The following is a 10,149-nucleotide window of genomic DNA, read 5'->3' on the forward strand; positions in this document are numbered from 1 at the left end:
CACTAGCAATAATGATGTTACCTAGTTGGGTAATGAAACATCTGCAAGCGAACAACCAAGCTCAGAGAGCACCAAGGACTCCACAGTTCAACCCTGAGCTACAAATATTCTCTTCTATTGGAAACATCAATTTAACTGTAGTAACTACTTGATGACATGTTGTGTTCTAATGGTGTTACTAACTGTTAAAGCCACAATACAACTGAAGGAACACATAAGCCAAATACACTCAATGCAATTTCAGTAGCAAATACTGGTAAATCCTATTTTAGTATATGACAAGAATAAAATATTGTCCTTGCTAGAGGCAAAATTCTGACTGTTAATCTCAGTTTGTTTAAGGAATAAATAACACTGTCTTGACTTACCATCTCAGTTTAAAACAAAGTTGCAGTCTAGTACTGAAATGAAATACTATAGTCACAGGTCATACCCCAAGACAATGACTGCTTCTGTATCCTTTCAACGAACGTCTCTTTGACGTCACCTACTTAAGCCAGTTCAGACAAATGTATTTATGTACTGCAAATATTTATCCCCTTTTTCTATTTAAAAGCACTTAATGAGGCCTGAAAATATGGTACTTGAACAAATTTTCATAGAGAGAAGGATTAACTCTGTTCCTGTATATAAACAGTTCCTAACAAAATCCACCTTGTTTTCCAGAGTCCTTGCTCTTTTTTTAAATGGTAAAGCTAGACTACACTAAAACCAACAAATCTTCAATCGTTAAACATGTTCCTACTCTCTAGTCATTCCTCCCCAATCTAATTTAAAAGAACTATGTGTGAAATGTACTGGGGAGATCACACATCCCAAATATATGCCAAAGAAAATAAGTAACTGCAAATATGTGTGCACACACACAATACAATACATAAACTTTGTATTAACATTAACAAAAAAATATAAGTTCTTATTCTGGATAAGGCATGAAGGACTTAAATTTCTAAGCATTTAAGAGTAAAACTTTACTTGATTTTTACACAAAAAAGGAAATAAACCCAAAACGTTAAAATGCAAGGAACATTAGAAGATACTTATTAAAGAAAACAAGGAATGGGGAAATTTGCATTAGAATGGGTACAATGGCAATTCAATTGTAAATGTGTAACTTAACATAATAGTATTAAAACAGATGTGCTGTATGCCAATGAGGAGAGAGTCCAAACTGAATTACAGAAAAGCTAGAGAATCATCCATGCTTAGCAGGAGAAAATTAAAAAGCTGTATAAAAGAAATTTTTGAGTAATTTTTAAAACACTGACACATTCCCATACCCCAAAGGAGCAAAAACTCCTTGAAGTTCAAGAATTGTTTTTGGAATAAACACTAAACAAAAAGAAAAAAGACTTCCTCTAATATATGGTACTCTAGATTCATTAATATAAAACCCATTAGCTTCCCATTCAGTTGCCTTAGAAAAACAGACTTGTAAGTTTCCTGGATTTGCTTGGACCATCTTTTGATAAACAATACAGTTGGGAAGGCAGTAAACTTCTCATAAAAAGTATAACTGTCTATCTAATCGAACTGAGGTATACATCACTGACTGTTTTAACTGCTTGTACTTGATATTACAGAAACATAACCATATCTTTAAAAAAAAGTTTTTAAAGAGATTAACAACTACTTATACCCATTGCAATAGCACCCAGCAAGGAGAGCAACAGTAGATATATTTGCTGGGTGGTATTTACCAAACCACCAACTAGCTGTGTCTCTTTGACCTGGTATTTAAATGCAAGGCAGAGTAACATCCTCCAAATTCAGTACCTTCCTATAATCAACTGCTCTCTAGTTGCCTTGAAAATCCAGGAATTCCAAAAGGATAAAAAACTAGCTTGGTAGATAATTTTCTAGGCCATATTTTTGTAACCCAATTACCCATGTCTCCCACCAGGGCTTTGGTGGCCGCAGAGAAACAGAAACTCACCTATCCCTGCTTCAACTTGTGATGATTTCAAGAACTTTAGGCACCCTGAACTCAGTACATAAGTATGTCTTGAAATGTCCATAAACTTGATGAAATAAAACCATGCATTGGCTGCAAAGCCTAAGAACAAGAATACACCCCTTTCAGGTCCCTAAACTAGATGTGCAACAACAATTGTTGCAAACTTTCTACAAAAACTGGACATTTTCTGATTCAGAACAGCAGTGAAGGGGATAGCTGTTTCTTAGCCATTTCTCAGCCAGCTTCCTTTTTTTTCCTTGTACTGTAATGCTTATTTTATTCAATTACAATACTTAATTTACCATACGTACCAGAGATCCTCCTTTATTATCTTCTTTTGCGCCAATACCTCCGCAACTTCTCAGCCTTCAAAGGCATAATTAGGGCATATATTTTAGCATAAATTAGACAAAGAGGAATTATATCAAGCTAGCACACACTCCTGACTTTCTCCCACAAGACAGCATAGTTTCAAGATAATGCCAACTAAAGTTCACTGAAAGCCTGCAACGTGGAGGGATGGAAAGATCAAATTCCACATACTTCTGTGCTTTGGGGAGTAAGTAAAAGAATTTACTTACTGCTTGGACCTGGACAGCCTCCAGGCAGAGACATGAGCTTGATGGCTTCTTAAAGATGGGGGCACACCATTGCTTTCTTCAAGGCAGGTAGAACCACCCCATCTCTAAAGGATGAATATACAGTACCACCTCGTGGGTCTATCCACACAACTTTTTGACAGTGGTAAACTTAACTCAAATGGTCAGGTTTGGCAAAGCAACCCACAAATCCTTTCAAGTGGTGATTTTTGTCACTTCATACAGCCACAGTGGAACTGCAGCAAGTTGTGATTATCTGAGCTCCTGAATCTTATCAAAATAGGCTTGCACTGCAGACACATTAGGAATAAAGAAAAAGACACCTGTTTAGATGTAGCAAGAGCATTAAATACTTCAAGCTGAAGGTAAATCCGGTGGCCTTTTATCTGAAAATTCTATTGTAATCTCATTTTACCTCTACAAAAACTCCCCCTCACCAGAAGTGGCTAACAAATCATAAAGTGTAACAAAAATCTCTATGTTTTATTCATTCGGTTCAGTGAAAGCAATATTGGTCAGGATGAGCAATATGTCAGCAAAATTCATTTCAGACAGGAAAAAACTGAGGTTCATAGGACTTCCCAATGAAGGACTTCCCATCCAGTTCAAGGGCCTCAGTTGAGAAATCTCCCTAAATCTCACCCCCACCTCAAGAGGGAGTACATTAAACAAGACGTTTCTTGGGGCATTCGCTCCCTATCTCTCAACAGCTTGAAATAGCACCTCTGCAGCTAGTAGAATTTTCTGTGAACCAAGCAGCTTATTTTTTAATATCTATAAATCATTAAAAAAATTATAATCACCCAAAGTTGTCCTCTACTTGTATCTAAAATGTTTCCAGAGGATCATCAGCAAAACAGCAGTAGAATAGATTATTTGAATGGGTACAGAACAAAACTGATTTGACTCTAAAAAAAGAGGTAGAAAGAGGAGGAGGTGACAAATAATACAAGTCAAAAGAGAACATAAATGATAGAGCATATGAATAGTGGGAGAAATATGCACAACACAGAGATGGCATAATAGTGGAAGGCAGATTTTTTATAGTACCATTCTTGACCTAAAAGGTAAAAAGAACTGTTTGAAAGCATTATTTTGCAACATATATTTCCTCCTACTGGGCAAGATGCAGTACAGCTCTACAGTTAATTTCTTAACAGATGACCTGTTTGTAGGACAATTTTATAAGTATTCTCAATTTTCCTGCGATGGAAAATCAATCGTATAAGAAGCTGAAATACAAAGCACTGTAGTGATCTCTACAACTTCCCAGAGGAAGAAAGGAAAGAAGCCAAAATTAGATCTATGCTCTATACAGATTTCTTCTTTTGGCTATTTTTATTACGAGACCATATCAGGTTCTATAAAAAATGATCCATCTAGAAAATTGTCATTGCTGTAGCTTACTCTCAGTGACTATGAAGACCTAAGTCTTGACAACTTCTGCTTAAAGAGAAGAGGAAAATTCAGGCTCTGAATTTGCACCACAAATTCCTATAAAAAGGAACAAATACAAAGCATGAAACAAAAGGACCATCGTATCTTGACAACCAATGGCATACAACAGTCCTTGTAAAACAAAGGGACAAGCAATATTAACTGCCAATATCTGTGTCCTATATTGTGGAATTTGGCCCCTCCAATAATGTATGCCTCTCAACACAGCATGCTTAAAAGAAGGGTAAAAGAAAGTTGTGGTATCTGAAATTTAGAGAATATGTGGGAGAAATTATATTGTTTCCACTTAATAGGCAATAGCACAAGACATAAGATGACCACTACAATAGCAGCATATGCAAAAGTGCATATCTGATGTGGTCTCATAAAAAGCAGAACCATGATACCAAGCTGAAGGATATACTTTTTTAACATATAAAAATGTACAAGGCAGAACCATGGGTGCATGTGGGGGGTGTCTTTGAGTCAGTCTTGACTCCTGGTGACTGCCTAGACAAGTCCCTGCAGTTTTCTTGGCAAGACTTCAGAAGTGGTTTGCCATTGCCTGCTTCCTAGGGCTGAGAGAGAATGACTGGCCCAAAGTCACCCAGCTGGCTTTTATGCCTAAGGCGGGACTAGAACTCATGGTCTCCCAGTTTCTAGCCTGATGCCTTAACGATTAAACCAAACCAGCTCTCACACAGAACAATATAAGATATTCAAAGTAAGAATTATCTGGATTACAAGGGCTGTTTTCAAGCAAAGCAGAAATAATATTCAACTGAACTTGAACAACACTAATTCATCTCAATCACCACATCTAAGATTACTCTACTATCATGAAAGATGCATCTTTCATGTGCCTGTATTATCAGTATAACTACTTCTCTCTCTCAAAAGATAAATATGCAGTATTGAAAGCCACAGCTCTAAATAACCCTTTCTCATTTCCTCTCAGCAGTAAGACCGAGATCAGGCATTTTTGCCTACCAGTTAAACCTCATATGACTTTTCCCCCTTTCATATCTTCAATCAACAACTTCCCTTGTGAGTTATTTTATTTGCAACATATTGGTTAAGGCTGCATTCACAATCTCATCCTTTTATTTGAATTATATTAACCCAGAATAATTATATTCGTAATTACTGCTATATATTTCTAAGCTCTATATCATTCATAGTATCTGATACATGATAGAATCAAGTATCACCCCATTTCAAACACCCATATTATAATATATAATTAATGGGTGCTAAAATGTAGCCAATTCACACTTCATTAAACCACCTGAATTTTATAACATTGGTGCAAGATTCTGAGTTTCTATATCTCTCCATTAAAAAAATAGTTGGGGAAAAAAAGGGAAGGAAAAGGGAGAAAAAATGATTTCATGAGACAATGTAATCTAGTATAGATATGGCTCTTATACTGATCACATTTTTCCCTCTCATACCCCCCTTTTTTCCCTAACCACTTTGTCTAATACAGAAACTTGCAAAGTAACAATGATTTTGTAAAATTTCATTTGGCCTAAAATAACTTGACCTCTATAGATTTAGTTTCTCATAGCCAACATAGCTACAATTAATTTTTAATTCACTTGGTGATTTTCAGCTAAAACTATGTAAGGCTTCATTGTTTTTCAATCCATCCATCAGGCTTAAATGCCATTTGTCTTTGGGAATAGGTTATATCCCTGTTTAAGGAACTGATCCCTTAATACTGCCTCAGAAATAAATCTATGCCCCATCTTCACAAATCCCTTATTCCTATTTCCTACCAGCATTGCACTGCAATTCATCTCCAAAGACCATGCAATTTATCAAGATGGAGTTCCATCAGATTACTAGACACAGAATATTAGTGCCACTACATGCACAAACAGACCACCAGGAAGGCACTTTCCCATTTTCTACAATTTAGATGCATCTGTTCTAGACTTGGACAACCATACCTACTGCTGCCTCCACACGGCCCCACCATCTGACTGAGAGGTAAATTCTGTAACAGCCCCAACCATTGGTGCTTTCTAACCTTGGCAAAGGATGGACTGGTTCTGATCAAGTCCCACTTCAGATTATTCAGACCACATTAACTCCTGTCTTTGCAAGTGATTCCAAGGGATACCTTGTTCATTAAGAGTCGCATTTCTTGGAAAATAGAAAGGATATGAAAGGATATGAAAAAGTAATATCAAATAATTAAAATAAAAGCAACATAAACCTTAAATAAAACTCCTTTCTGAACATTTATACAGTATTCTCTTTCTTCAAATCTTATCTCAATATGCACTTTTACTAATTATGCCTTATCTTGACATCTTGGCTATGACCAAGTTTTATATACATGTAATTACATTTGCTTACATCCCTCTGCTAATTTCCATGCTATTATTAACTCCTTGTGTGAAGGGACCTATTTCCTATGTAATAATATGACCATGTTCATATAGCATAGTAAGTCATGGTTTTTTTAAGTATGATTTATAAAAAATAGTGGCTGGATATACACACAGCATAGCACACCACAAACAAAACATCTTTTGAAACGTTGTGTGAAATCAGATTCTAGGGCATCATGTATAAATTAGGTTGTAGATACTAAATGTTTCTTTTAAAAAAATCTAAACACAACAATATATCACTTATTACTGGGACCAAATGTTTTCTTAACTTTGTTGTTCCATAATTCTACTCTGAGTCACTTGCTGAGAAGGGCAGCTATAGAAATCGAATAAATCAAAAAATAAATCAAAAAAATATTTTTAAAAATAGCAAGCCAAAGAGAATAACAGTAAAACTTTCCTAACGTCTTAACTTTCCCATAACAAACAGGAAAAGCATCCTGCAAAATTATAAATCACATATGGCAAACTACATATGATAAATGATGTGCAGCTACTGTACGTAGAAAACTTGAATCTAAATTTCAGATTATAAACTGAATGCATTTCTAGGAATGGGCTATTTCCAGAGTGTGGGCTGATAATTATTCTCTGAATTAAAAGGGGTTGGCTTTTTAGTCCATTCAGAAGCAAATTCTTAAAACCAGCTGTACCACAATTTTACTTCACTTCAATTTCCACACTACTTTAGGTTAAATTTTCTTGTGAGAAGGTCTATTTGTTTCCACATAATACATGTGTTTGGCACAGTTGCACAACAGCTAATTCATGGTTAAGTAAGCCCTGGTTTATTGAACCATGTGGGTCACAACACACTGAATATAAACTAGCCAGTTGGACTGGGTTTACAAAACACACTAGACTAAAATGCACCTAGTTGGTTTGTGCTTCAGTGCATAGTGCAAACCCAGAAAATATAAGTAACCCATGGATAGGTGTGTTGGGCAAACAGCTTTTATTCTGTTTTATTTCTTTTACTTCACATATGGAATAAACAGTTTTATTTTTCGTGAGACACAACAACTATATACTCAGAACTCATGTTTAAATGAATGATAGTTTATTGAATAAACCCAATTACGTGGGTTCATATGAAGTACAGTTCATAAACTGAACCAGAAAGTAACCCCAGTTCTTGAGTTTGTACAGTACACAAGCCACAAGCTAACAAATCACTTTCTTGCATAGCACAAATGCAATGGAGCTAGATGGGACACAGGATATCCAGAGATGAAAATATACTGACTCAGATGTTTTAAGTTTGCTAAGGGTATGTACGTAAGCAGTCTTTCTACAACACCACCTATGTGGTTACAGGATTAGATTAACCCTGGGAAATCTTAGCTCAAATTAATTTAGCCACCAACCTCACTGAAGGATTTTGGACCAGTTGCTCCTTCTCAATCTACCTCGAGGACTGTTACAGACTTTTACAAATAGATGGGGAAGCCAGGTATGCTATTTTAAGTGCCTTGGAAGTTTGGCAGAACATAAATGCAATTTGTAAAAACATCCTCTACAACATGTTGGCGTTGAGATAATCAAGCGAGGATTTCCAGCCAAATTAAAACATCACCGTGGCAGGACCTTTCTCCTTCTTTTACCAATTGCCCACTTCTGAAGCCTTCTCCATATTGAATCTCCATTTTAATGCACTGCTCGTTCTTGGGGGAAGAGGATACCATTTCCCTGACTGCACCTCACCCCAACTACCCTCGCTGTTCACAAAGCCGACTAACTCCCACAGAAACCACCCTCCCCACCACTCGCTCGCAGCAAGACACAGGAGAAAGGCTGGCGCCAAGTCTGAATAGGTGGGCGGAATTGTACCAAGTCCACCCCAGTGATTGGGCTACGTCAACCCCCACCCAACCCCCGTGTTGGCTATATTTGAACGCAGGCTGCTTCGGGATTGTACCTTGTCTGGGAGGGCGAACTTCAGCTACAGCCTGCGGTTATAGCCACAAAGCCAGACCGTCTCCGGGACCGGGAGGCGAAGGCGAGACGGCGCTAGTTCCCGCCCCTTTCCACTCCCACCCGGGCGATTCATTAGCAGGCAGCTCCGAGGGGTAGAGGTGATTATTACCTCCACAGGATAGGGGTCCCGAGGCGAGGATGAGCCAGCTCCGAGCAACACGCAGCGGAGACCCACGCAGTTCGTGTAACTCTGAGGAGTTTGTTGCTCTCTTCTGCTCGCCCGGCGACAGGGAGGATCCTGTCCGCTCAGTTGAGCTGGAGGACCGGATTTTTGCCCCCTCGCTCCGGCCCGAGCCGCATCATTTCAAGTCTCTGGCAAACTTTTCTTTCCCCCCTCCCACCCACCGCCCGCTGCCCCTCTCGGCCCGGACCCTCCCGCTCAGCTCAGGCCGCCATTTTGCCGCGGGGCACGCCGGATAATCCGGCGGAATCCCCACGTAGCGGCGTGGTTGCATCATCACCAAAAAGTCAGAGAAAGCGGGAGGGAGAGAGAGGGAGGCTGCTTTGGCGTCGGGAGGGTTGCCATGGCGTCGGGAAATTTGAGCGGGGAGGGAGGGGATACGAGGTGGTCGCATAGTGCTTGTGCTCCTCTGCGGCATTTAGGCAGCCTTTCTGCTGCGCAGTGTTCATTCCGAAGGAAGAACGAAAAGCGGCTTCCTTCTGAGCTGGAAGGTTGCAGTCTGTTCGGGAATAAAGCATGGGCTATCTGGGTGAACGCTTGAATGACGCTCTTAAACATTTTACAGAAGTGAATCTCTCAGTCCCACATACACTCGCTGCCTTGGATGAGTGATGGAGTGAGTTTTCCACAGATCACAAACGTGGCTGTGTTACTGGAAAAGAAGGGCTGATCTTCTTAAGGATAACTGTACTGCAGCCCACTTCCTCAGATGGATAAAATATTATGTGCCATTAAATTGGTGTCATCTTTTAGCAGCTGCATAGATTATCTCCAGGATAATCTGTCCCAACCCAGTCCTTCACCTCTCCCAGCACCCAGTGGCTCTGTTAACTGAGTCCATCCACCTTCTACCACTCATCCTCTTTCCTTCTACCTTTTCCAGCATTATAGATTATCCAGAAAGCTGGGCTTTTGCATAATGTAAGGTAAAGGTTTCCCTTGACATTAAGTCCAGTTGTGTCCGACTCTAGGGGGCGGTGCTCATCTCCATTTCAAAGCCGAAGAGCCGGCGTTTGTCCGCAGACACTTCCGTGGTCATGTGGCCCGCATGACTAAACGGAATGCCATTACCTGCCCGCCAAAGCGGTACCTATTAATCTACTCACATTTGCATGTTTTCGAACTGCTAGGTTGGCAGGAGCTGGGACTAGCAACGGGAGCTCACCCCGTCACGTGGATTCAAACCGCTGACCTTCCGATCGGCAAGCTCAGCAGCTCAGCGATTTAACCCATAGTGCCACCGTGTCCTTTGTATAATGTACCCAAAATATAATTTGAGCCTGGTCATTTGTACTTGACTGAGAACTGTGGACTGATTTGTTCAATGATCCATTTGTTTGTTTTCTTGGTTATCTATGGTATTCTCTAGAGTCTTCCCCAACACCAACATTCAGAAGTGTGGATAATGTATTACCAGCTGGCAAAATACACCCCCAGATGCTTATAAAGGCAGAATCATAGGTGTTGCAGGGGCAGGGGGGAGATGATGAAATATTCATTGTGACATTGTAGTGCAAACTACACCCCTTTTTGACTTGCAAATGAGGTGACAAATAGGTTGGAGCTTGTGTTGTAGTTTGACATAACACATTG

The 10,149-nt window shown here is 39.4% G+C and overlaps 1 long non-coding RNA gene across 2 annotated transcripts in view; it reads right to left on the minus strand.

Annotated features, from left to right (window-relative positions):
* Positions 1-8,767, minus strand: part of LOC134488092 (uncharacterized) — a 34,701-nt gene extending 25,934 nt beyond the window's left edge. Inside the window, exon 1 of one of the 2 annotated variants that reach the window (XR_010066931.1) lies at positions 8,485-8,767. This is a non-coding gene — a long non-coding RNA (uncharacterized LOC134488092). Of the gene's footprint in view, positions 1-2,268; positions 2,716-8,484 lie in introns of those variants that run through there. The other variant, XR_010066930.1, reaches the window with a different exon arrangement.
* Between the last annotated feature and the right edge of the window lie 1,382 nt (positions 8,768-10,149).

Source organism: Candoia aspera, chromosome 1, assembly GCF_035149785.1.
Source record: "Candoia aspera isolate rCanAsp1 chromosome 1, rCanAsp1.hap2, whole genome shotgun sequence".
Classification (NCBI taxonomy): domain Eukaryota; kingdom Metazoa; phylum Chordata; class Lepidosauria; order Squamata; family Boidae; genus Candoia; species Candoia aspera.